Source organism: Equus quagga, chromosome 9 (assembly GCF_021613505.1).
Source record: "Equus quagga isolate Etosha38 chromosome 9, UCLA_HA_Equagga_1.0, whole genome shotgun sequence".
Classification (NCBI taxonomy): domain Eukaryota; kingdom Metazoa; phylum Chordata; class Mammalia; order Perissodactyla; family Equidae; genus Equus; species Equus quagga.
Genome location: NC_060275.1, coordinates 95825056 through 95853034, shown reverse-complemented (window position 1 = coordinate 95853034; position 27979 = coordinate 95825056). Strand labels below are relative to the sequence as shown.

Below are 27979 nucleotides of genomic sequence, written 5' to 3'. Positions count from 1 at the left end.
GACCACAACCTGCTGGAAAAACTCAGTTGAACACAACTTGTCTTAAAGCATCACAGTCATAATGCATTTGTCTGTACTCATTCAACGATCCTGGAAGACCTACTCTCCACAAGGTTAGATTATAGATGAATAGCAAAGTGTTTCTAATTACTAAAATAGACATGAGCCTTGATTGGATTCTTCTGCTTTGTTGCTATCTTTGTGGGAGCTGGCAACACACACTTCTGATCAGAAGGCAAAGTCAGTCTTTCCTCTGCTTTGCTGGGAAAAAATGATTGCGTTCCCCAGGCTATATAAATCTGTGGAAGGCTTGGTTTTTAATCAGTTTGGGCCAACAGGCATAAATGCTTCTTTTTGCAAGGTTTCCTCCCTCCCAAGAGCCACAAATACTTAATGATGGGAGGCAGTGTGGTGTACTGGTTATGCACACCCTTTTGAGTCAGACTAAATGGGTTTGAACTGGGACTCCAACATTTACTAGCTATGTTACTTAACCTCCTTGTGACTCAGTTTCCTTGTGTTAGAATAAGGCTAATAATTATTCCCACTTCACAGGGCTACTGCAAAAAATAAATGAGACAGATGATCTACATAAAGTACTTAGCACATGCCCAACATAATTACAGTAAGAACTTAGTAATTCATAGCTATTATCATTGTCATCATCAACTAATATTTGTGTGCCTACTAAACAAAAAGCAGTGCTGTCTGTACCGAGAAAGAATATAGAGGAGTGAATCTATAAAATATACTTAGCATCTATTCAATGTCTGAAGTTAGAAATATTCTTAGAGATACCTATCTCACTAAACAAAGGTCCAATGAGATGTACGCATATGTTTGCGGGAAGCATTACATTCTTGTGGCAACTTCTTTGTGAATTAGGGAACATCGACACTCAGGATCATTGTTCCCACATTCAGCGGCATGGTGAGAAACACTGTAGCCCTAGAAGGGAACGAATGAAAGGAGTTCTCTAGCCTGGCTTCTGCCTAAACGTGCAAGACTATCACTTAGGATGGAGTCTGATAAGTGAAGATCGCACAGTCATGTCAATGTCAAGTCAGTTACCATTAGCATCAAGCAAGTCTTCTTTATGTCTGACCCAAATATTAACGTTGCCTTTGAGTCTCTTACCTCTTTTGTCTTCTGTAGAGATGAAGAACAGCTGGTCGGTATCCTCTTTATAATAACCCTTCAAATGGGAGAAGACTGTTAATTTTGCCTTTAGGCACTTTTTCACTGTAGACTAAACAACTCCAAATCCTTTAACCTTCCCTCATAGGTTCTATTTTCTGTCTCTTTAATCATTTTGGTTCTCCTTTGGAACTTTTCCAGTGTCTCCACATCTCCCTTAAAATAAGGGGCCTCAGACTGGACATCCCACCCTAATAAGAGTCTGTCTGCTGCCAAATTCTTTATTATGGGGGCGGGAGAAGTGGGGACAGGCATTTCCCTTTCATGTCAGACTCCCTCCAGTGTGCATTCACCCCAGTATTGTGTTGCCTATTTCTTATCAGGACATCACGCAGATTCGTATTAAATGCATAGTCTCCTGTGATCCTCACATCTTTGTCAGTTTTTCCCAAATCTAGATTTGAAGCCCTATTAGTGCCTGTCATTTGGATCATCCCCCCTTCAGGATACTACTTTTGTAATCAGCCGTCATGCTGAACTCTAAACTGTTTTTAATGAACCATTTCCTTCATGTGTTGAAGCCACTTTGGATTCTCTTAATGTATCAGCAGCTCCCACTCTACTATTATTTGTAGACTCTAGGCGTGCATCTAGCAATTTCAAATATTATTTAAACCAGATCCCATGTAAAACTGGAGGCCATGATTTAAGCCCCCCTTTGTTTACTGAGCCACTGATGTCTTTTCCAGTCAGCAGTGAACCCCAGTGAGGGAAAGACCAACCAGATCATATCTTTCTGGCCTGTTGATGAGAAAGTCATATGCCTTCAAAAGCTTTCCTGAAATTAAGATATTATACAGATGTGGTCACACTTTAATTCCCAGCACATATACACCCTAAACTGAGCTTAGGCAAAAAAGTTGGTGGAGGAAAGGGGAATATTTATTTGCATTATGCTTAAAATCGTGGATTTACTTTAAACAGCGTTGATTTGCACATCGTAAATTATATACCACACTGAAAGAGTGGAGAAAGTTAGAAGTAAAGCGTTAAGAAACTGTCAGTGGAGAAAGCAATGAGAAGAAAGAAAAGGAGCATTTCTGAAATTATTATTAGAAAATTATTCAATTTGAACCTAATTTCCATAAAACTTATCAGATACCGAGATGCCGCTTCAAAGTATGCTAACTCTACCACCCCAGGGCAGGAGAGAGGGAAGAAGGGAAGCGGGGAGGAACTAATATTCACTGAGAACCTTCTAATATCTGTAAGGCAGACGCTTGCTAATAGAGAGTTCCGATACACTGGCTCCTCCTAAAATCATCAGCCTAACTTGCTTTGACCCAGGAATTGCAGTCTTTGGAGGATGGGCTTACAAAGCTCATTCTCACTGGGCGCATGTGGTGTTCTCCTAAACTCTGCAATACCCACACCTCCTTGAGATACCCTTCATCCTGGGGTTTCATTTCCTTCCAGGACTTTCAAAGGAGGAATTCCACCGCCTGACATTCCTGCCCGTCTCCAGGTTTGCTGTTGTGCCAACCTGAATGAAGCAACTGGGGGCAATTCCAGGACTGGCGATGATGATGATTATTTACCATGTGCTCTGTGGGCTGCCTCTGAGAGTGGGTAGATTGCCAGCCTGGCCTTGACACGGGTTGGCCCCTCCTAGGCTCTAATTACCCATTCCAGGGGCACTAATGGTACTGGCAGCTGAAGCCGTCTTTTGCCTCCTCCTTTATAATTAATTGCTTTGAATTCCACCAGAACTGACCATTGAAAAGCTAATTTACTTTAAGGGGCTGCTGGACGCCCAGGAAGAGAACTATAGCTTAGAGACATAGGGGTGGGGACTGGGACTGGGGCGAGATTCTGGAATGGGGTGAGTGTGTGTGCCTGTCTGCAAGTCCCAGGAAGCACAGGGCTTCAGTTTGTGGCATTCAACCACAGGAGGTCTCCATACCTCTAGCTCCCCCTGGGAGCTCCAACCTGGCCCTCTTTCCAAGCCAGGTGAAAATGTGTTTTGAGCCGAAGTTCCTTAATGGTTTGAGGTTTGGCACAGCAATGCTTTTACTTTACAACAAGTGTTAAAAGTGGAAAAAAATGGAATAAAACACAATTGAAGTTTTGAAAAACAACCTCTTCATGTAGTGAAATATGGGGTGACTCCCCCTCGCTGTGCCAGCGCCCCCCCCCTCCTGCTTTAAGAAAGCAAACACTCTTTTCCTGTCTTATTTGTATTCCCATTAATTTAAGACAGGAAGCCCTCAGTGGGTGTGATATAAACAATTCAGCCTCGTGGGTGGGGCTTCCTCATCAGGTTGCAGCTGGAGATGGCTGCCCAGCCCGAGCCCATTCATGCCTCTCCCGAGGATGACTTGTTGCCTGAACCCTGCAGAAGACCAGAGGGGCGCGGGAGCAGAAGGTATAAAGGAAATGCTTCAGTTGTGCCGTCACTGGCGATTGTAATTCAGCTGTGGTAAATTTGGTTACTCCAGCAGAAAGAATCTGATTGGAGATTTCTGGAAAGTTTCCCGACATCCTGCCCTGTGTGATGGTTGTGATTCTAGTTTGGGGCTCCCCCACCCCACCCTACCCCACCCCCAGCAAGAACCCATGCCGCTGCTGATTATGAAACGGATTGGTTATGAAATGAATTGATGCCGAGAGGTGGAGCTTCTTGCGGCGGCCCCAGGGAGAACTTTTGACCGGGCGAGGGTAGCTGGGTAGGGCGTTTTCTCCCTCAAACCTGCTCCCAGTTACCGCTGGAAGCTCCTGCGCGCTTGATGTAAACAAAGGTGTCTGCATCAGCAACCCCAAACTCCCTGAAACCCTTCCGGGGGCGGTTTCCTCTTCCCTGCGAGGGGAGTGACAGGGGAAGGGGGTCTGGAATGCTGTGGAGTTTTGACAAGTGAGCAGGGGAGTGACGAGCCGAGCTGGGATTCCATTACGGTCTTTTCATAACCTCCCCAACCGGGGCTGCAGGAGGGAGGAGGGGGTCCTCCCACAGACATGTAGCGGACGGAGAGGAACCATGTTCCAGAAGGACAGTCAAGAGGCGCGCAGGGGGGCGGCGTCCCAGGCGGGGAGCCCGCCCTGACCAGCCCCTCCCGCGGCCAGCCCGCGGCCAGCAGGTGATTAGGCTCGCGCCCCGGGGCGTGCTGAGCCCAGCCGGGGAGGATTACCCGAAGCCAGCTGCTCCCGGCATCGGCGAGGGGATCCTCCGAAGGTGACTTCAAAACTGGAGGTAGGAATCTGCTTAACAAACAAAAACCTCAGGCTTCCCCATCCGATCCGGGTTGGGGTGCAGATTGAGGCTGAATCCATAAATGTGGCAATGTAGCCACAGCCTCAGAGAAGCGCAGCAGCCAGCTAACGGCCCGCTGTACTCATCTCGCAGATCACTTGAGTGTCTTTTTGACTTGGGGTGTCTTGTTTTTGATTTGCGTTGCTAGAGAAGGTTGTGTTCCTTGGGAGGAGTAACCGACTTGGAACCGGTTTGTCAAACGAGACGGAAGGAGGCGCCCTGCGTGTGTGTGATGGGCCGGGAGAGGGGGCGCAAGGGATGAGTCGGGAGGGGCTCCAAAGCCACCATTCTTTCAGACACCTTGGAGGAGAGGTGCTGTTGAAGCACAAGAAGCGGGGTGGGGGTCGGTTTCCAGCAACCCGGGCGCCTGTTACACTGCCCTATCCCGGTGCGTCCCATTTGGCTAGCAGGGCTAGAGCAAAGCAGCGTCTTCTACCGGCAGGAACTGTTTGTGATCCCTCACGAGGTCATGATCTCCTCTGGGGACAGATCTCTGCCCCAGACTACTAAACAGCCTGCTTGGCTAACTCTTCCACCACTGATTCACAAAGTGTTTTGATTCTAGTATCCACAAATCAAATATTTTAAAGTTGAAGGATGTTTGGAAAGAGAATGACATTTTCCATCATGTTGCTACTCTTTACTAGGCAGTTTATGAATACTGGGAGTGAAATTAAGTCAACTTTGTCTCATGAGATGAGGATAAAGAGGAGACAACTACATCTGTCGTCCTGGGAACCATTTCCGGGAGAAAAAGATTCTACGAACGTAAACAGTAAATGTTTTTCATAAAACTAGGTCGGGCTGAGTTTGCTATGTAAGGTGAATGGCAATAACCCTCTAAATAATATAGAGGTATCTTTAAAGATTTTATTTTTTTCCTTTTTCTCCCCAAAGCCCCCCAGTACATAGTTGTATATTCTACGTTGTGGGTCCTTCTAGTTGTGGCATGTGGGACGCTGCCTCAGCGTGGCCTGACGAGCAGTGCCATGTCCGCGCCCAGGACTCGAACAACGAAACACTGGGCCGCCTGCAGCGGAGCGCGCGAACTTAACCACTCAGCCACGGGGCCAGCCCCTAGAAGCATCTTTAAATACACATAAAATGTAGTACTTTCTGACTCTGCACTACTATACTGTTTTGGAACTCTAAATTCACTTTGCAAATGAATTGAAAAGTTAAGTACAAGGACATTTTCCTTCCCCCAAATGTTAATTCTGGCTGTTATGTACTCGCTAACCTGGAGATGCAGGGAGGCTTTACTTCCTTTGCTGAGATGTTAATGAAGTTAACAGGGTCCACCCACAGTTAATTGCCTTCAGGAGCTCTAGTCAAACCCATTGTCCCTAGGGTGCAGCCATGGGGACTCACAGGTAGGGTGGGCTTTGGGGAAGGAGGTCTCTGTCAGGTTCTAAGGGAAAGAAAAGAGTTCTCAAGAGTGGGCCACACACAGAAGAAACGGAAATAGGATGTGCCAGGGAAAGTGACTGGGGAAACGGATGTGGACTCGGGAGTTCAGGCTTGCTCATGCTCCGTCAGCCTTGAGCTCTGTGAGCCCTCGAGGCTGTGCGTAATTGTCTGGGGAGATATAGTCAACTTCTCCCTAATCTAGGGTGAAAGGAGTGTAGCGTCAAGAGCAGCAAAGTTTCCAGAAACTGCCTTTCTGCTTGCCTTCTCACTTCTGTAAGTTGCCCGACACCTCGCTTGGCATGTCCAGCTCCCTTTAATCCTCTGTTCATACTGATCTTTGTCACTCCAGACAGATCACACTTAGGAATTGTTTCCTTGAAGAGAAATAGTGACCCCATTCCGGGCCTGTTTCCTAGGACATTGAGTTCTCTTCTCATCTGCTCTGCCAGATGCTCAGCCCTGCTTTCATCAACCTTCTGTCTCCCGGAGGTTTCCCACGTACCTTTGCTGCCTTCTAGAAGTGGGTTCTCCGGGATGGGAGCCTTTCCTGATCTTTGCTTGGGTTCTCATTCTGGAATCTGATTCATAGCCTGAGCTTCCCTTCCTTCCCTCCTTGTCAAAACTATACATATACGCAATTTTAAAAGTCAAATATCCGTACAAGGCTTATAACTAGAAACAGCGGTTGCTTGCTCCCCTCCTCACCAACTTCGACTCCTCTGCCCCAGAGACAACCGCTTTCAACCTTTGTATGTGTTTCTAAATAGCAGGTGCATGCTGCTCCACTTGGTTCATCCCCCCTACTGAGCCCTCTGGCCACCTTCTCCTCTCTGGACTTGCTGCTCTTGAGACCTGCTGCACAGCCGTCATCCTGGAATCTCCTTTTATCGTCATTCCAGGGACTCATTTTGCCTCTGTCTCAGGTGGCATCCCCTGTTTTCCAGATCCTCATCTTCCTCTTTCTTTGTTCCTGCTTTCTGGTAAAACACGTCTTCTAGAAGTTCCAGAGAGAGAGTATATGGGAGGTAAGTTTTTGAGATCTTCCAAGTTTCGTTGATGGCTCGATGGGGTATGAGCTCTAGATTGGAAATCCTTTCCCCTCAGAATTTGGAAAGTACTGCTCTTCAGGGTTTAGTATTACTGTTGAGATGTCTGATGTCATTCTAATTCCTGATGCTTTGGATGCAATTATTTCCTCCCTCTGAAAGTTTTCTGGATTTTTCCCTTTGTCCTTTGTAATGTCCTTTCTCTCTGTAATGAAATTTCATTGTAATATACCTTGTTGTGAGTCTTTTGCATCCATTTTACTCGGCTTGCAGTGGACCTTTGCAATCTGGAAACCCTGTCCTTCAGTTTTGAACAGTTTTCTGGAATTTTCAAATAATTTCTGCCCTCTTCTGGAACACCTATTAAATTGGAAGGGGGCTCTCAGGAATTGACTGATTTTCTTGTTTTCTTATATGTCCTATCTCCTTTTAAAAAAATTCTACTTCCTGGGAAATTTCCTCATTTTATCTTCCAACCCATATATTGAATTTTTATGTCTGCCATCAAGTTTCTAATTTCCAAGAGCTCTTTAAAAGTCTCCGAAATTTTCTTTTTATAACCTCCTGTTCTCGTTTCACGGATGAAAAGCTTTCCAAGTGTCTGCAGATCTCAGCGACAGCTTCTTTGAAGCGTTCCTCTCCTCCCTGCACTGTTTCTTTTACTCTGATTTCCTCTTAGTTTTTTTGTTTTGTTTCTAAATCTCTTGCATGTTAAAGGCTTCCCTCAAATGTCCGATGATCCCTGACTGATCACTGAAAAGCTAACTGGAAGGTGCCTGGGTGGGCATATACCCAGAAACAGTTCTTCCTTATCAAGGAGGACACATAGAACCATGTTTCAGAACTTAGAACAGTGCCTGGCACACAGTGAACTTTCCCTACATATTTGCTGAGTAACCAAATGACCTTGGATCTTGCTAGGGCCCAGGGAATGGTGAGTAGTCAAAGCTCCCCAGGTGATTCAAATTTGCAGTGGGCCCTGAGCACCTCTGCTGTAGGATTATCCTGAGCCGTTTTCTTGGAGGACTGCCACCTGTTGGTGGAAGGTCTTGCCTCTCAGAGGACCCTGACCCAGTGAAGAGAAATCCCTGACACTGAGAATTAGTCTCCGTGGCCAGATCCCCCATTCCATGAGCTGGATGTAGGAAGGAGACCAGGAGTCTACATTTGGTATGGAGACTTTCTCTTATCTCCCTATTTTTAACATGCCACCCCTTCACTCTGCTACACGTGGTGTCTCCAAGTCCAGAGTTACTGATTCAGCAGAGCAAACAGGTTGCAGAATATAGGCAGTCCCTTGGGAGCTAGGAGTAAGAGAGGTGATGCTGGGGTCTGACAGCTTCAGGCACAGACTCTCAGCCAGCCCTCCTGCTTTCAAGGCCCCCCGGCCCGCTCCGTCCCTGGTGCCCCCAATTCCAGAGGCTGTCTGGAGCTCTGTGGCATGAATCCAGCCTGCTTCCAGGCTTCCGGCACTGCCGTGCTAGGTTTCAGCTTTCTCTCATCTGCTAAGTCGGTTACCACTGGGTGGACCACTTTCTAGCATCCACGGTTTGTTGCAATAATTGTTTCTTCTGTTCTCTTTATCCTTGAGAGTTTAGAGAACCCCACCTCCTCCACACTTTAAAAAATTCCTTTACTCTCATTTCAGTCCAGGTTTAATCCAATTCAGGTTTACTGGCGAGTGAGTCTCCCTGCCTGATGCCCCCAACTTTGCCCTGGACACTCCTCTCAATTCTTCCTTCTGTATTTACACCCCTGCAAGTGCCCACTTGGGGCAGAAATTCAAATGGGCCCTGTTGGACTGTTATCTCAGCAGTGTTCATTAAAAATGTCTTAGGCCCTGAATAGAGCGGTTATTGGGTATTTATACTAGGTAGGTTAGCATCTTCTCCATCAGGTCATTAATTATGCTTCTTTGTATGTGTGGAGTATCAGGCAGAACGCATTTCTGAATGTTTGATGCTCTTGCTTATCAGAATTCTTTCTGTGAGAATAACCATACAGCACATTAACTTCTTTGAAATATATTCATGTTCATTTCCTTCTTTGGTCCTTACCAGAAGCCCATTAGGTGGTTCCTTGGTCATGTAGATCCAGAAACATCCATTCTCTGACGTGAATAGCCCATTCTGGTCATGGTACCATTCCACCCCCCAGAGACAAGTGTAGAAAAGAGTGTGTGATCCAAGTCTGGGCAATGAGGTGAAGGAAAGTCTCTTGTGGAGCTGTCTAGGGAAGGTTTGTTCATTACTAAGAAAAAGACACAAAAAAATTAATGACCCTTTGCTGCTTTGGTGCGTTGCTGTCTAGAACCACTGTAGGCATCTTGCCTCTTGCCTTAGGATCAAGGCAACATGAGGGGAGAGCAGATCCCAATGAGTCATTGAGATGCACAGCTCGAGCCTCCCCTTCCTAACATGTGAGATGATTAATTTCCTCCCTGTTCAAGCCATTTTGAATCGGGGTTTGGTATCATTTGCTGCCAATCTGATACAGGTGGATGTCTCTTTATGTGTCGGCTCATTTCCACATAGAGTTAAGGCAGACCGTGGGCTCTCTTTCTGAAGATCTGAGCTGCCTGATTCCTCACTCTGGCTCCAAATAGGATTCTTCTCTACGCTGCCTATTTTCCAGGCAGATGAAAGTAATTTTATTCTCTCTTCCAACTTCAAAGGAAGGGATAACTATTGAGACATTTTGGGGGTGAGGGGAGAGGATTCCTAGCTTCGGAGATTGCTAGCTGATCCCAGTGAGAGAACATCCTGGGGCTGCCACAGAAATGAAGGCTGTTCTTAAAATGGCAAGGCTATGAAGAGACCCCATGCATCCCAGCCTGTGAAAAGCCAAGCATTAGTCTTCACTCCTTCCTCTGTTTGGGGAGGCTGGCAAGTCTGCCTGCACACTTGGTATTGTTTCCTCTGTCTTCCATCCTTTGTCTCTGTGCCTTCCAGAATCTAGGAAGCTTTGGAGAAGAAATAAACTTCGGAAGTGCTCAGTGGTGTCAGGCAGACCAGAATGCAGGAGAAAGTAGATTCTCCATTCCTGTTTTTACCAGTCTGACTCAAGTAGCAGTGACACACTCTATGAATGGGAGGCCCTCCTGATCTCTTCCATTCCCAGTGAAATAGCCTGAAGGGAAGCCCTTAATTGCACTTAGCATTATACCATCATTCTCCTGTTTGTGTCCGTATCTCTTACTAAACCAAGGCTGGAAGGACTGGCCGTTCATATTGTAACATAGCTGAGATTTATTGAGCTCTGACTACTTGCCTGGTGGTGTTATAATCTCTATACATGGGAGCTTCTCCCATCCTCACAATGATCCTATGAAGAAGGTGCCATCATTATCCCTGGTTTATGATGGAGATCACTTGAGGCACACAGTATTTAGGGAAATTGCTCAAGGTCGTCTGTCTTTTCAGTGGAGCAAAGATTCAAATGCCAGCAGTCTCATTCTCGAGCCCACTCTGTGCTATAGAACATGTATGCTTTATGCCATATAATTCATCATTATAGCCTGAACACCCTTACGCCATCTGTAGTGTACGATAGGGATTCCAACATTACTGTGAATGAATAAACACAAGGATTTCTCATGTCATTACAGACTCATTAATTTTAATGGCAGCTTATTTCCCCAAAGAGTCAAAGGACCATAATTTGTGTAACTATTTCCCCAGGATTGGACATTTAAGTAGTGTGGGCTAGAATATTTGAGACTGGGACTATCCTGAGAAATCTCAGACATGTGGTCACTAATTGGGAGGGGACCACAAGACATTTTTTAACTCTCCTCTTCCTTCTCCCTCCCTCACACATTACTCTCTCCACCTTCTGCCACCCTTAGGAGCCATCCTAATGTTCGTCCCAGTTCCACATCTCTGTCGCCATCCATAGAACTCTGCATAAAAGTGGACGCGTTATAGAGGCTTTACTACTTCTGGAACTTTTTCCGAGGGTCCCTGTTAGAGGTTAAGCGTTAGTTGGCAGGGAATTGCCGTTTGAAACACAGATCCTGAAATGTGGCCTGCCAAGTCCTGTTTTCCAGGTGGTTTTTCATAACATGTCGTTTTGCACTTTTGAATCCAGAGATAATATATCTGACTCTTTCATTTGTTATTTAAGACTTTTGGCTGACCTCTGGGAGTCTTGTTTTAATTGCCAACTGATAGAAAATATAAATGGAAAAATGTGCTAGTGTGCAAACATTGGAGTTTGTTCTATCTTTGGAAATTGGGGGGCTGGTGGGGACAGAGGATTAAGGAAAAGTCTTAGGAGACAATTTTGTCTGGTTAGTGGGTTGTCTTGTTTCACTTGTTAGGCTCTAGTAAACAAATACCCCATGCCCCAAACAATACAAGCGTTCTGTAGGAGTTATTTCTAGTTAATTTCTGCTTTTATAAATTATGTCTGAGATATGCTAGAAGACCTTGCTGTTTGAATTTAGATTAATCCTATGGTGAAATCCCTTTGTAGAACAATGTTTTTTGAAAAGTCAAAGATGTACGTGTCCCAGATACATCTCAATGTATATGCATGTGTGTATAATTTATAAGTGTATGTGTGTATGTGTGTGTTCTCCTCCCCGCCCCCACTTCATTCTCTGCCTTCCTCTGTACCAAGAGGCTTACTGTTTTGCGTGAGTTAAGCCAGTGGGAGGCACAGGTGGGATCGGAGGCAGGAGGAGAGTATGTGGGGATATTTATCTCCCTCGCCACCATCCCTTCAACCTTGCTAAGATTCTAGCGATGGCTGATTTCTTCCAAGCTCTTGATGGGCAGCTCACTTTCATGCAGCAGCTCAGGCTGCTTCCCCCGCATTTACCCTTCAGAGCTAGAGGTGGTAGTAGTTTCCTAGCTGTTGCTAGCCCTTGAGTACCTCACCTGCCTGCACCCCTGTAAATTGTCCCTGCATGAAACTCTCTCCAGTTAAACCCTTTTGAATGTGCCTTCTGTTTCCTCCTGGGACCTAACCTGATACAGCGCATGTCCATCTCTTTCTCATATAAAATCCTGATTGTCATATCTGGTTCTAAAATGCCAGTACATTTACTTTAGCACATCTGAATTTGAATTGCATCTTGTCCTGTCCGAGAATTATCTTATTGTGTCTATTCTGTCTTTTCTACTAGATTCTAGTCCTTGAGGGGCAGGAATGTGGATTATTCTCTCTCCCTACAGTCTCTAGTACACTGTTTTACATAGTGGTCACAACAATGTCAACTCTTTTTTTTTTTTTTTAAAGATTTTTTTCCCCCTTTTTCTCCCCAAAGCCCCCTGGTATATAGTTGTATATATTTTTAGTTGTGAGTCCTTCCAGTTGTGGCATGTGGGATGCCGCCTCAGCATGGCCTGTTGAGTGGTGCCATGTCCATGCCCAGGATTCGAACCGGCAAAACCCTGGGTCACCGAAGCCAAGCACCGCGGGGCCGGCTCCCAATGTCACCTCTTGAAGTAAAGTAATAACATACATGTAGGAGCACATGTGTGTATGTGGTGTATGTGTGGGTATAATATATCTGTGACTGTTGATTTTGCTGTTGAGGAAGATTCGCCCTGACCTAACACTTGTGCCAGTCTTCCTCTGCTTTGTATATGGGCTGCCACCACAGCATGCTTGAGGCTTGGTGTAGGTCCGTGCCCAGGATCTAAACCCAGGCCATCAAAGTGGAGTGTGCCGACCTTAACCACTATGCCATGGGGCCAGCCCCTGTGGATTTTGTTAAATAACCTTTATTTGTATCCTTATCAGGATTGATAATTGTTCATAAATAGTTACAGAGTGCCAGTTACAGGCGATACATTAAGCTAGGCATTTCCACTAATGTTTTTTCCGAGCTCATAAAGATTCATAAAGGAGTTTCATAAAAAACTGAAATAATAGAATTTTCAAGCTGGAAGGAATCTCAGAGCGTATCTAATCTGGCTTCATCCTCTTAAGGTAGAGCTCAGGCTGAGAGGGTCAGTGCTTTGTTGTGGAGCACAGGTAGTAGGTGGTATGGATGGTGCCAGAACTTAGTGCCCTGACTCTCCCCTAAGGGGTTCTTTCCCCATGTCCCTCCTGTCACACTGCCGGGTCATCACATAGTGCTCTCTGGGGAAACTAACCTCCATAAGGTATCCTTTGGAAAGCCTCTGCTGCCCCTTATTGCTTCCCTCTGTGCTGCAAATGCAAACCAGATCGTCATGCTCTGAGCTCATAAAAGGGCCTAATGGGATGCAGACGGTGGATTCTAACCCAGGTTCTGACATTAGCCCCACGTGTAGACAGCTGGGGGAATATTTGGACCAACCCACAGCCACTCTTCGACATCTCCCTTCACCAACTTTACACTTTGGAGCAACATTTTATGTGGGTGGATGAGGTGTTGGGGTAGGGTTGGGTGAATGAATTATAAGTTATGCGGTTCCTGGAGCCAGATCCTCAGGCATCGTCTGCCGAAAATGTGATCTCCAAGTCAGGCCGGGGCTGCTTGCAGAGCCTCTCCCTGGGGGGCGTTTGCTGATCCGGCACTGTTCCTGTGATGATGGCCCTTCAGGAGTCCGTTTAGCGCAAGGAACAGCATATAAGGTGTTCCCTACAAAATCAGAAACCTTTGGCTCCACTAAATTCCCAGCTTAAAGTCGGTTCCTTAAAGAATAGAAACAAAGGAGGGGCCGGCCCGGTGGCGCAGCGGTTAAGTTCGCACGTTCCGCTTCTCGGCGGCCCGGGGTTCGCTGGTTCGGATCCCGGGTGCGGACATGGCACTGCTTGGCAGCCATGCTGTGGTAGGCGTCCCACGTATAAAGTAGAGGAAGATGGGCACGGATGTTAGCTCAGAGCCAGGCTTCCTCAGCAAAAAGAGGAGAACTGGCGTAGTTAGCTGAGGGCTAATCTTCCTCCAAAAAAAAAAAAACAAAGAATAGAAACAAAGGAGATTGGCCTAGGTCTGCGTGTGATAAAATGAATGTCAGTAATTAGGGTTCCTCCCTCCATATGTTACATACTTTCACGTATGCGAGTCGGCTGGGGGGCTGAAAAATTGTTAACCCCTTACCTGTAAGGCTCGGGTTCAGGAAGATTAGGGAAAGAGAAGGCGGGGATAATAGCTTTACTGAGTGCCTGCTATTTGTAAGGCTTTGTGCTGGGGGCTTTGACAAAAGGATCTTGTACACAGATAGCTAAGTATGATGCCCATTTTGTAGATCTGGAAACTGTGGCTCAGAAGGGCTGTAACATACGCAGAATTACATAGCTAGTGTAAGGTGGTATAGCACATTCTCAGTCCTGTCTGACACCACAAATAAACCTTGTCAGTGAAGTAGTCATGTTCCAAGCCCAGCATTCTTGCTAAATGACTCTGGGGAAAGCTAGCTCCTCTGCCTTGATTTTCTTTGTCTTTTTTTTTTTTTTTGAGGGAGATAAGCCCTGAGCTAACATCTGCTGCCAATCCTCCTCTTTTTGCTGAGGAAGACTGGCCCTGAGCTGACATCCGTGCCCATCTTCCTCTACTTTATATGTGGGATGCCTGCCACAGCATGGCTGATGAGCGGTGCCACGTCCGCATCCGGGATCTGAACCGGTGAACCCCGGGCCACCAAAGCAGAATGTGTGAACTTAACCACTGCGGCACCGGGCCAGCCCTGCCTCGGTTTTCTTAACTGTAAAGTGAGTGTAAGTTGCGTCACCCCCTCATAAGTTAGTGGTGAGGATGAAGTGAGGTATGGACAATAGTGATCATCACTGTGCCAAGCACATAAGCTCTTCATGAAATTTAGCCCCTGGGCCCCTAGAGCTGGGTTTGCTGCTGCTTTTTTTCTGGACGTGCTTTGTCAGCTGTAACTGTTAACTTCCCTGAGTCGTTTCCTCAGTCAGAAAATGAGGCTTGGGTTAAAGGTCACTTTTCTTAATGGAGAAGAACCCAAGGAGAATGAGGCACATCCGCATCTTTTGTGTTAATAACTGTCAAACTTCCAGAAGCGCTGGGTCTTTGTGTTACTTAGGACGTAACCCACTCAAGTCTACTGGTGACAGTTTAGACTTGGTCGGCTGCCCTGGAGGTAGCTTTTCTGATCCAGCCAAATTCTGGCAACATTCTCTCAGTTCCTCCCGCTTCAGGTTTTCCTCTTTCATGACTCACTGTCCCTGTGGTCAAGAAAAACTCTATGTATTGTTTTCATTTACATTACACACAATGCTCTCTGAATACTCTCTCACTTCTGATACTTCTGGTCACCAAATGTGTGTGTGTGTGAGGGGGAGGTTGCCCCACACCACCAGTCCCGGGTCATCAGCTGGGTGTCCTCTGATTCAGTTGTTTGGACACCATCTACCTGGAGTGATCGTCAGGTCCCACAGGTTAAAGGGCTCAGTCCCACGAAACTGCCCCCCCATCACAACTTCAGATGCCAACTGAAAGTCTAAGTTGTCACTTGTGCTTCTGACCGGCTGGCTATAAATAGGAAGTTCCCATGACCCCTCCTATAAATTAATAGGGCTGATTAATCAAGTTCGATTAATTTGCTAGAGCAGTTCACAGAACTCAGGAAAACAGTTACTTACTAGATTACTGATGTATTATGAAAGGATACAACTCAGGGACAGCCAGATGGAAGATGTTCAGGGGAAGGTATGGAGAAAGGGGCGTGGCATCTTCACATGTTCACCAACCTGGAAGCTCTCTGAACCCCGTCCTTTGGGGTTTTTATGGAGGCTTCATTACATAGGCATGATGGATTGAATCATTGGCCATTGGTAATTGAATTCAATCTCCAACCCCTTCCCCCTCCCCGGAGGTCAGAGGTGGGATGGAAAGTTCCAACCCTCTAATTATGCCTAAGTCCCCTGGCAAGCAGCCCCTATCCTTAAGGACTTCCCAAAAGTCACCACATTATCATAAACTCAGATTTAATTGTTAGGAATAATGGATACTTATTCACCTTTATTGCTCTGGAGCTATTTCAGGAACTAAATATTATAAGGAAAGATGCCCTATGGCTCTTCTATAGGTAATTACAAGGGTTTTAGGAGCTCTGTGTCAGGAACAGTGGATAAAGACCCAATATGTATTTCTTATTATAAATCACATCACACTGTTGATGTATATTCGTCAACGTTATCATCCTCTTTTTCCTCCTCCTCCCCTGCTCCCCTTTGAGTTGAAATTTAATGGCTGCCATGAGCACCTTTTACAATTTGGAGCATTGTCCGTTGTTCCTCTCCACCTGTCACTGAAATAGGCAGTAGGCAGGGCCTCAGTGAAGCTCCCAAGGTATTTAGGCCCTTCTTCAGAATGTTCCAGAAAATTCTCCCTTTCACAGCCCTGTCTGACTTGCTTTGCTGTTGGTAATGCCTTCTAGCTGTGCTAGAGCTGAGCTCAGGGTCTTGCTGCTGGGGCCTCTGAGGGCAGAGAGGGAGGGTGGGGTCGAACCCCTTCAGAAGGTGGTGGTGGGGTCTGGGAGGAGTCACGACCACACAGCTGCTCAGGAGTATCCCTGTGGCAGTGTTCTCCTGCCACCCTTAAAAGCATCACACCACAACTGCACACATTATTTTCAAAAGGAACAGGAGGAGAAAGACAGAAAGCCAGTGGCCCTCCCAGCCTGGCTTGTGTGGCAGCCCCCATCTGTGCTGTGGGAGAGGCATCTGTTTCTGGGTCCCCTAGACCCAACAGTTTGGGTTCCCCTGGAGTTCCCCACCTGTACCCTGAGGATGTCCACTTAGGATTCTAAACCATGTTGGCTGCTGCAGAAAGAAGGCAGATGGGAGGAAATGTGGGAAATGAAGTTACTCGATTTACCTTATATGCCCGAATATAGGGACAGTTTCCCACCACCCAAACGAGTTATCGTCAGAAATGGGGGGTGTGGGGCCGGCCCTGTGGCTGAGTGGTTAAGTTCGTGAGCTCTGCTGCGGTGGCACAGGGTTTCACCAGTTGGAATCCTGGGCGCAGACATGGCACCGCTCATCAAGTCACGCTGAGGCGGTGTCCCACAGGACACAACTAGATGGGCCGGCAACTAAGAATATACAACTATGTACCAGGGGCCTTTGGGGAGAAAAAAGAAAAAATGAAATCTTAAAAAAAAAAGAAAGAAAGAAATGGGGGGTGCCTTGTGTCTGTCTCGACAATTTCTCTCGTGCTGGGGGAGGACCTCACAATTATCTTATTTTGAACATCACACTGTCATTTAGGGAACACACATTAGCCTGAAATGACCTTAGTCTTTGCTGGCTTTGAATGCTCTTAGAGGTCAACTGAGGAAATCGTATTTAAAAAAAAAAAGGTTTAAAAAAAATCTAGTAATATTCCTGGGCATCTGACCTCACAGTAGCAAGTGTTGGATTTCTTTGTAAACAGGACTTTTAAAGATCATTTAAAAATGGAACAAGTCAAGAACCTTATCCAAATAACTGGAATGGAATGGAAGAGGGTAGGTTCTGGAAAACTCCAAATGTAATCATAATTGCAGGAGTGGGTGTGAAAATGCCAATGCCACTGAGACTTTGAATAAATGTTTTCCTAAAGTGTGAGACTCGGGGAAACCAGAAATATTTCTAAATTAGCGTTAAGTTATATGAATTTTACATAATATTTATGTACATACAAGTATGCATATTGCTATATTAATAGCTTAAGGTAAATATTTTAAATGTTACCTTTTTTTTGCTGAGGAAGGTTTGCCCTGAGCTAACATCTGTTGCCAATCTTCCTGTTTTTGCTTGAGGAAGATTTGCCCTGAGCTAACATCTGTGTCAGTCTTATAGAATAATAGTCTATAGAATAGAATTATATAGACTAGACTAGAATAGAATAGAATAGAATAATAGTCTATAGAATAGAATTTTGTATGTGGGTGGCTGCCACAGCGTGGCCACCGGTGAGTGGTGTAGCTCTGCGCTGGGCAACTGAAGCTGGGCCAGTGAAGCAGAGTGCACCAAACTTAGCCACTAGGCTAAGGGGTCAGCCCCTAAATGTTACATTTTTAATACCTTAGATGGAATGTTTACATCTAATGATACAGATTCTTTCATTTGCATCATTTACATTTATCTATCCAAATTCCTCCCCGCCCCCCAATTTTTTCAGCTGTCTTCTGATTGGGATGGTTAGGAATCACTTATATTTAGGGTTACCTTGTGATCCAGCTGAGATGGCCTTTGTTCACCCCTAAGTCCGTAGGAATTGCAGAATGATGTCAAAAAGTATTTTTATATATCATTGTTACCTTGAATTGTTGCTTCAATAACTCCATTCTTGTTTCTTACTTGAACTTTCTTGGTTAACAAGTGCTAAGCCAAAATAAAATGAACAGAGATGCAGAATGTTAAAATGACTCAAATCTGTTTTCTGTAAAATCAGTAAGGGGTCTAAACTGAGAAAAGGGGTACCACGTCATATTTAGGGGTCCTTATATCCAGACATAGGTGGCGTTGGAGGTGTATTGAGCACATTTACGAAGCTGGAGCACGTGACACTGTTAATAACAGTCTGAGCAAAGCAGAGGGCCGTCCACGGAGAAGTAATCTGTACAGCACAATCCATCTTGGGCAGCCTGTCAACTTGCGGTTTTGGTGAAGCAAACAAGGAGAATTTCCCTCAGGAAAAATCACGGACACAGGAAGGACAGACCTCCCTTCTCCGGCCCTTCTTCATTCTCCCAGTGGGAGTGTGGACATGCGTCCTCCCCAGAGAGCATTTGGCCAAGAAGTAATCACAGGCCAACAGGGAAATGTGCACAAGGAAAAAGCCATCTCCAACAGGAAGCCACCTTACTGAAGAACTTTCTCTTTTCATGAGATACGTTGTCCTTGAAAATAAACCCAAGTTGTGTTTAATCCCAATGTGTCAGTGTTAACTGGCCTGTCATTGTCCCTTCCATCCCCCAAAGCATGCTTTTCTACCCTTTTTTTCCCAAAGATTTTATTTTTTTCCTTTTTCTCCCCAAAGACCCCCTGTACATAGTTGTATATTCTTCGTTGTGGGTCCTTCTAGTTGTGGCATGTGGGACGCTGCCTCAGCGTGGCTCGATGAGTGGTGCCATGTCTGCACCCAGGATTCGAACCAATGAAACATTGGGCTGCCTGCAGTGGAGCACGCAAACTTAACCACTCGGCCAGGGGGCCAGCCCCTTTTCTACCCTTTTAAATGTTACAAAAGTTGTGAACCATTGAGAAGCCATGACCACCCCAAAACTTGCAATGTTGGTATTAGGATTCTTCAGAGAAACAGAATGGAGAAGGGATATGTATGTATATATAGAAAGAGGGGAGGAATTTATTTTAAGAAATTGGCTCACCTGATTGTGGGGTCTGGTGAGTCCAAAATCTGCAGAGCAAGCCAGCAGGCTGGAAATTCAGGCAGGGTTTCTATGTTGCAATCTTGAGGACAATTCCTTCTCCTGTGGGAAACGTTAAGCTCTCTGCTCTCTTGGCCTTCAACTGATGGGATGAGGCCCACCCATGTTATGGAGAGTAATCTGCTTCACGAAAAGGCTGCTGATTTAAATGTTAATCACATATCAAAGATACCTTCACAGCAACATCTAAACTGGTGTTTGACCAAACACTTGGGCACCATAGCCTAGCCAAGTTGACACATAAAATTAACCATCACAACTGGGATCGATAAGTGCATTTATTTGTCTGCCCTGTTTACATTCTGTATTTTGAAGTAAGAATAAGACTCTAGATAATCAAGAAAATACTCTGTGGGTTGGTAGGAAAGTTAATGAGAAAGCTCTATATTTAACATTTGAGTTTTGAGACTTCATTCTTAAAAAACTTAAAAGATACAGAGGACGCAAAAATAATCTAGCCAACATCCATATTCCTGTCACTCAGAGTTAGTAGCCGTTAGTGTTTTGCTGTATTTGCTTTTAAGGCTTTGTTTAAAGAAAAAAATTAGTCATAACTAATTCCCAGTAGCCTCCCCCATCTTGCTTCAGTTTAGTGCATATCCTTCTAGGCCAAGTTTTAGATGTTTAAATACTATAATTAACTTATAAACATATGCATCTCTGTGTGTGTTTTAATTGACATAAAGGGTATCATATTTCATCTTGCTTTTTATACTCCACATTTTTTTCCTTTTGCGATCTGGCCGGGTTAATAGAGTCATTTATTTTGACTGCCTTTTCTCTTTTAAGAAAATTCTGTACCTCTCCTATATTTTTTTTCTAATAATTTTTCACATTTGGGTGGTTTTTTTTTTTTTTTTGGCTTTCATCTGGAGAATATATAATTTGATCTTTACCTTACTCTAAAGAGGAAAAAAAAATTTAAGATGGATTAAAAATAAACTTCAGAGTCAGCCTTGCTGGCCTACTGGTTAATGTTTGGCACATTCCGCTTCAGTGGCCCAGGTTCTGTTCCCTGGTGTGGAACCACACCCTCGTCTGTCAGTGGCCATGCTATGGCAGCAGCTTGCACAGAGTAACTAAAAGAATTTACAGTGATACACAACTATGACCTGGGGCTTTGAGGGGTGGGGCGGGGGAGAGGAAGATTGGCAACGGATGTTAGCTTTAGGGTGACTCTTCCCCTGCAAAAAAGTAAATAAATTTCAAATGGATTACAAATCTAGCACAGTGATTAGCGTGCCCTCGCCCCACATGTATCATATATATAGTCCCTAAAAGTACACAGGTCAGTTTCAGGGCTCTTTATTCCATTCTGATAATTTGTCTGTTCCTGCATCGATATCACATTGTCTTAATTACTATGGTTTTCTCTTGTGTTTTGGTGTCTGATAAGGTGGTCCGTCACCTTTCCACTTCTTTTTCAAAATTGTCTTGGTTATTCTCAGTACTATTTTCTCTCATATAAATACTAAAATATTTTCCAAGTTTCCTAAAAATTGTTGTTATCTTTTTGGAATTTTGCTGAAATTGATTAATTGGGAAATATGGACGTCTTTAAAATGTTGTCTTTCTCTCTCCATAAACAAGGTTTATCACTCCATTAATCCAATATCCTTCAATAAAGTTTTATAATTTCTTAATAAAGTTGCCTTCCAATTTATTCCTATCTAACTATAGTTTGGCTTACTATGGAAGCCAATGTTTTCCATGTTATTATATTCTCTATTTGGTTACTCCTGGCATAAAGGAATGCTATTGATATTTGAATTTGGATTTTTGTTTCCAGCAATCTTACAGCATCCTCCTATTAATTCTAATTGTTTGGAGATTGGTCTTAATAATTAAATATAAAAAACAGACTGCAGATCTTCACTACCGTTTTGAATTATAAATTTTATAATGACATTGTTGTCCACAATTACACGAAGTTCCCTGAGCATAATGTAGTGCAAAGGGCCTTGACTCTGGATTCAGGCTATGTGCCCAGGGACACAAAGATGAAAATAGGCAGTGGGGCACCAGTTCTGGATGGTCACCAGATATGACCTCAAATTCCATTCTTACAAAATTTCATGGTAGATGCAGCTTTTTAGACCGTTGAGTTGTGCTGCCAGACTGTGCAGGTTCCTATGTTATCACATATGAATGACCTTGGACGCTATCTGTGCCTCAGATTTCTTTAAAATGGAGGTAATAGTAATATCTACTCATGGGGGTTTTGAGACTTTCATGAGTTTTTACACATACATGGCTCAGTTTAAGCTTTCAATAAATGTTACCTGTTAGGATGAGATTTCCTTACTGCCTTTTTTAACTTTGGGTATTTTGAAATCTTTCTGATGTGTAGCATAGGATTATTATTAGTTTAGACTTCTTAGTGCTTTATCATAAAGTCGACCTTTTCTCTTTTATAATTTGTTTAGAAAGGCTGGGCTGTGTTCATTGTAATCATAGCACTTCCGGTAAGATGATGCTTGCTTTGCAAACTTTGCTGAAAGGCCTATTTTTATCACTGAGGATGTTAACTAGGGCTCCAGCCCTAGTGTCCTAACAGAGGGATAGACTCTAGAGTCCAGAGATTTGAAGTGGCTTGCATGTTATTTTTTGAGATAAGGGAGAAAATACTATGACTGTGATTTATAAGTTCACCAAGTAGCCCAGAACCTCACTAGTTCAGGTTGCTCAGGGCTGCTGGTAACAAGTCCGGGTCCTCGGAGAGCTTCTCGGGGCCCCTTTTCCATTCACCGGACGTGCTCTCTGGCCCATGCCTCCCACAGTGGCCTTTTTTCTTGGCCCCGTACATCTAGCTCCATCCCTTCTCAGTATCCCTATCAACCAACCTTGCTTGCTTTAAAGCCCGGTTCTTCTCTTTTTCTGACCCTCAGAAGAACACAGTCGTGAGACCTTGAATAGTACAGCTTGCAGTAGGGTTTCTGGACCTGTAGTGGTTGAGGGGCCTCAGCTTATTTTGGAATTTGGTAGAAAATGGCTAACCCTGGGTTGAAATATCGCTCGTACACCCCTCTGTTGGCTGCCCGTAACTGTATCCGTATGGCGCTGTGCAGCAATGAAGGTGGTCAGTAGTTGGATGATGAGGTTCATGTGGTCAGTCATTGTGGATGGCCACCCGTTTATATTCTAAGTCCTGTCAGTGCTGGAGGGCTCAGGTAGGTGTTAAGAATAGAAATTTCTCAAGTATGATGCAGCAAGTTGTCTTACACTATTTTTTTAGAGACAAAGGCTGGGACTGAGGGCAACTCTAGTTATTCTGAAAACTTTCTTCTGGTTCTCTTCTTAGCAGGAGATGAAGAGCGTCCAGTATTCTTTTTTTTGTTATTTTTTTAAAAATTGAAGTCATATAGTTTATAACATTGTGTAAATTTCAGGTGTACATTATTATATTTCAGCTTCTGTATAGACCGCATCGTGTTCACCCTCAGTAGTCTAGTTTTTATCTGTCACCATACATATGTCACCACCCCATTACCCCTTTCACCCTCCCACCCACCCCCGTCCCCTCTGGTAACCACCAATCCGTTCTCCTTATCTCTGTGTTGCTTTGTTTATCTTCCACATATGAGTGAAATCATACAAGCATCCAGTGTTCTCAAGAAGAGTCAAATCAATTTTAGGAAGAGGCAAACTTGGCTTGTGGACTTGACATTTTATGCCCACATTCTAATTGTCATCTCCTTCTCTTTCCTTCTAGCCTATGCAACATACAGAGATCTGTAAGAATTGGAGACTTTTTCTTTTCAAAGCAGATTTTAAATGTTTTTCTGCTTAGCATTTCTCTTTATCTTCAGTATCTTTGTTGAACAAAGAAAAATTTTTTTTTTCTGAAATTCAAAGAAGGATGCCGTCAGTGGCCAAACTCATGTGTGTGTGTGATTCAATCCTAGGTCTGATTTCGAGTCTGCTAAAGGTGAGGTTCTGAGACAATTTACACTTTCTCCAGCAACGCCTGCCTTTAAAAGTCCAGAGTAATGATGGGTGTTTTGTTTATGCTTTACACTAAAATCCATAAGGGTCTATCTTCTTTGGCCAATTTGAAAACACAGATTTTTCTATTATTATTTACATACTTTAGGATACCTCAAAATTCTATGACACGTGAATTGTCAGTGTCTCAGCAGTCTGCTCTACAATGCATTTCATCACTGCTTCAGTAAGCATCTCTGTGAATGGACAGGAAACAAACTTCTTCAAAATTTATGAACAGAATGTTTGCTCTTCCTTGCTTTTCCAGAGTGACTTCAGCCAGTATCCTCAGTTGCGGAGATCAAAATCTGATCTGCAGGAACCCTATTTTGATTGGCTCTAGGGCATTCATAGCCCTGTAACTAAATACCAATGTATGAAATGGTTATTGTTCCCTGGAGGGGTGGGCCTGGGCCAGAACACTTTCTCTGTGATTGCCCCCGGAGCAAATGGAGGCCGTAAATGTCCCTGCATCAAGTCATGTAAACATGAGCTCCTGTAACCTTTGACACAAAGACGGAACGGTGGTCTTCTCGCTGGGGTTTGGACGGGGCTCTCTCATCAGCAGGTTGGCATTGAACTGAAGGCTCTCTGTGAGTCTTTCCGTCTGCGGTCTACAAAGTTCTAAGACTTGTGTCTAACGTTTGCCATTATGATTGGATTTGACTTGCTCTGTAAATTAGGGTTATTCTCTCAGGAATGTATTTTTAATAACGCTGGCTCTTCTCATCCCATTTCCTCATATCTAATAGCGTTTAGGCTGACTCTGTCCCCTCATTCTGGGCATGCAAAAACCCGCCCTTAAAGTAGACTTTGCAGACCATCTTAACTGAGAAAACAAAATAAACTCCAGTGATTCCACATGTGTGGCATTATGCTAAGCAACGTGCATGCCTTGACACCAAACCTCTGAAAACCTACGAGATGCAGGGCCTAATGTTGTGTCCACTTTATTTTTATTTATTTATTTTTTTGAGGAAGATTAGCCCTGAGCTAACACCTTCCACCAATCCTCCTGCCCTGAGCTAACATCCATGCTCAACTTCCACTATTTCATATGTGGGACACCTGCCACAGCATGGCTTGACAAGCAGTGCGTAGGTCCGCAGCCAGGATCCGAACCAGCAAACCCCGGGCCGCCGAAGCAGAAGGTGCAAACTTAACTGCTGCGCCACCAGGCTGGCCCCTGTTGTGTCCGCTTTAGAGGAGGAACCTGAGACTTGGATCTCACAACTAGTTAACCTCCTCACGTTCCCAGAGTTGGTAGTTAGTACTATAGCCAGTGAGCTATAAGACCTCAGACTGGACCAAAGCTGACTCAAGCTGCCTCCGTCTCGGGAGGATTTTGCAAAGGGGCCTTCAAATGCCAGATGTCCTGGAAAACACAAGCCTGACCACCAGAAGCCCGAAGAATTCCATAGAGAGGGAAGGAGAATGAGGGTGGTCATATGTTTCAGTGGGATTGATCTCAATTACTCCATTTGGATTGTGCAGACCCTTGTATTCCTTCTGGCATCCCGCTTTTTAGGCCACCTGCTAATCGATAGCTATTCTAGCAGAGGTTACATTGATAAATGCAGTTGAAATTGTTTTAAAAGTGCAAATTGGATCATTTTCTGCTTGTTTTTAGCTGTAGGGAATGGTTTTAGAGGTAAATATTTATCGAGACCTGTAATTTGACAGGGCCACTTCTGCATCTTAGAGACACGAGAGAGGAAAGACGAAGATTCGCTGCTCTCGTTTAGCGTACATTTTAGTGGGACGAGACAGGGCGTTAACACGGCAATAAATAACTAGAAAGCAATGATAAATGTTCTTTTAAATGAGCTCTTGAGTGAAATTATCTCTGTTTATTAGCATGTTATTTCCTTTTTCTTTGATGGGAGAAAAGTACATGAATCGGATGCCGAATAGGTGAGTTTTGTTGTCAAATTGGAATCAATCTACCCTCTATAATTTAAATACTGTCCTGGGTTCATCGAAACAGAGTGGAGACCTGAGTTCTAGTCTTATTTCTGTTAGGAGGCCTTGAGCTCGTCCCTCTAGCGGCTCTTTTCAAACTGTGCCCTTGGAAGCATCCCTCAGAATCAGGGTGGTGGGCGTGGGTGGACCTTGGGAGGCCAGTTCAGCCTCAGCCAGGGCAGTTGCACTGTTATCGTTATCGGGGCTTCCCCTGGATTGGAGAAAGGATTCTGTTGCTGAAAAGAACAGTTTGGAAGCCACTGTGTGTTCATAGGAAATCACCTTGTTTATGGGAAAAGTCCATGAGCAAAGTTTTTAAAAGACTGAGAGAGATGTAGAAAACCAATAGAACAAATGATGAATGGATTAATAGTCAGAAAATGTAAAAACCTGTAAATGAATGAGGAGAAAAAAAGCAAATGACCCAAAAGAAAAATGGGCAAGGTATATAAAACGGCAGCTCACAGAAGAGAAAATGCAAATGCTTCGTAAACATAAGACAAAATGCTTGATCTCTCAGGTAATCAGGGAAATGCAAATTAAAGCAGTGGGATTGTTATTTTTAGTACTGTCCATCATCCAATCTGGACAAGGTCAGGGTTAAGGTTAGGCGGAGGCAAAAATTAAAAGGATGATAGAATCAAGTGTGGGTAGAATTGGGGAAGTGAGTGTTCACACATTGTCAGTGGGAGTAAAACTTGTAGGGTGGCACAGCGGTTAAGTGCACATGTTCCGGTGGCACAGCGGTTAAGTGCGCACGTTCCACTTTGGCGGCCTGGGGTTCTCCAGTTTGGATCCCGGGTGCGGACATGGCACCACTTGGCAAGCCATGCTGTGGTAGGCGTCCCATATATAAAGTAGAGGAAGACTGGCACGGATGTTAGCTCAGGACCAGTCTTCCTCAGCAAAAAAAAAGGAGGATTGGCAGCAGATGTTAGCTCAGGGCTAATCTTCCTCAAAAAAAAAAAAAAATGAGTAAAACTTGTCACAGGTATTTTGTCGCTGTCTATTAAAATTGCACATTGTTCTTTGACCCAGTAATTTCTCTTCTAGGATTATATTTTAGTGAAATACCTGCATCTGAATATCTATTCACTCCAGAACTGTTTGAATAGGGGAAGATGAAAATTAAACATGAGTAGAAGAATGAATAAATAAAATATGGGAGGTCCACACTGTAGAATACTATGTGGCCGTTTCAAAGAATGAAGTGGGTCTTCTTTGGATATTTCTTTAGAATGATCTCTAAAACATCATTAGATGGAGACAAGAGCCCAGTGTAGAATGATAAGTACAATATGTGGCTATTTAAGTAAATTGGTATTTTTTCCTGTATGAATGTAACAGTATGTAAATACTGCATCCAGAAGGTCTAGATGAAAAACAGAAAACAGTGGTTATTTGCGGGGAGGAGAGTGGATTTAGGAGGAAATTAAAGCTTATCTATATGGTTTGGATAACATATAGAAAGAATATATTCATCCATATCTTAAGCAATTAATAATACATTTGTTAAAGCATGCCTGTAACTACACCAGGCGGACTCAAAGACGGGTAGTGGCTCAGATGTTTGCTTTGGTTTGATCTGCCATTGCCAAGTTGTTGATGTGCTCCAGCGGGCCTCTTCCTTCCCTGCCGCTCCTTCTTCCTCTCTCCTCCTGCATTGAGGATCTGCCAGCTGAGAAATTCCTGCCTTTGCCCTTCCACCCTTCTGAGAACTGTGGGTTGGCAGGAGACCAGGAGCTCCCTGCAAGAGACTGCTTCTGTGAAGGATGCTGTGAAGTGTGGGCCCTCTGCCATGTCCCGGGACCATTGCCACATCCCTGGCCCTCGTGCCCAGGATGGAATTCAGTTCTTGCATTAGGACCAAGTGACTCCTACACACCAAGCCTAGAGGTGCTAATGCATCAAGTAGAGTCTGTCAAAGTCTCTTGAATGCCTACTGGGTGCAGGGCTTCGTGCCAGGCTGTAGCCTTGTGAGTGCTTGGATGGGCATATTCCTTCTGTGCCTGAGTCCTTAGAGTTTTGCTAAGAGCTGGACTCATTCTTACTTCGGATTTCTGTATATTGACCACTCCGATACATTCTGGAAATCCTAGAAGTCCATGAAAGGGTGGATGTTCTAAGTATGGAGTAGGTAGACTCTAAATAGTCCGAAGCAGATCACACACACACATATACACACAAACATACACCCGTATAGGGACACATATACTCACTCACGTGCAATATGGGGTGAACACAGAGGCAGTGACAGAATGAGAATTCTGTTAGGAAAATGGCTCTCACTCAGAAATGCTTGGAGCAAATTTAGTGCCCTGGAGACATTCTCTCTGGAGGGTGGACTTAAGGGTGTCCGTGGAGGGGACCACATTAGAAGTCTGCAAGCAGTTGTCATTAATCCATACACTGTATTTTGTTTCATTTTGGTTTTTGAGATTGAGAAGCAGACCAGAGAGTGGAAGAGGCCTACTGAGACGACAGCTTTTCCAAGAGGAGCCATTTTGACACGAGAAAAGGACCATTCCTGGGATCTGCAGGGTCTGCTTCCCTCATCTCACTGTGCTTATTATCAGTTGCTTCTTGTTCTTTTGGAACAATGGGGCTGATTTTTCCAGAGGAATCTGACAAAATTGAGTATAGCTATTACAGAGAATTCCCAATTAGGAGGACAAAGTCGAGATTGCCACGGGCACAAATGCAGGGGGTCGCATGCTCTATTTCCGAACATTGTCCTCTTTAGTTTCAGCCTTCAGTTTAAAAAAAATAAAAAGCTTTTTCTAAATGAGAAATAA

General features: G+C 44.4%; 1 protein-coding gene across 6 annotated transcripts in view; it reads left to right on the top strand.

The window, feature by feature from the left end:
- The window catches only part of PDZD2 (PDZ domain containing 2), a 346831-nt gene that overhangs the window by 160287 nt on the left and 158565 nt on the right, over positions 1-27979 (top strand). The window contains exon 1 of one of the 6 annotated variants that reach the window (XM_046671795.1): positions 3874-4384. The exons of the other annotated variants lie outside the window; for them this stretch is intronic. The gene's annotated coding sequence lies outside the window, so the exon portion shown is untranslated. Of the gene's footprint in view, positions 1-3873; positions 4385-27979 lie in introns of those variants that run through there. 6 annotated transcript variants of the gene reach the window in all.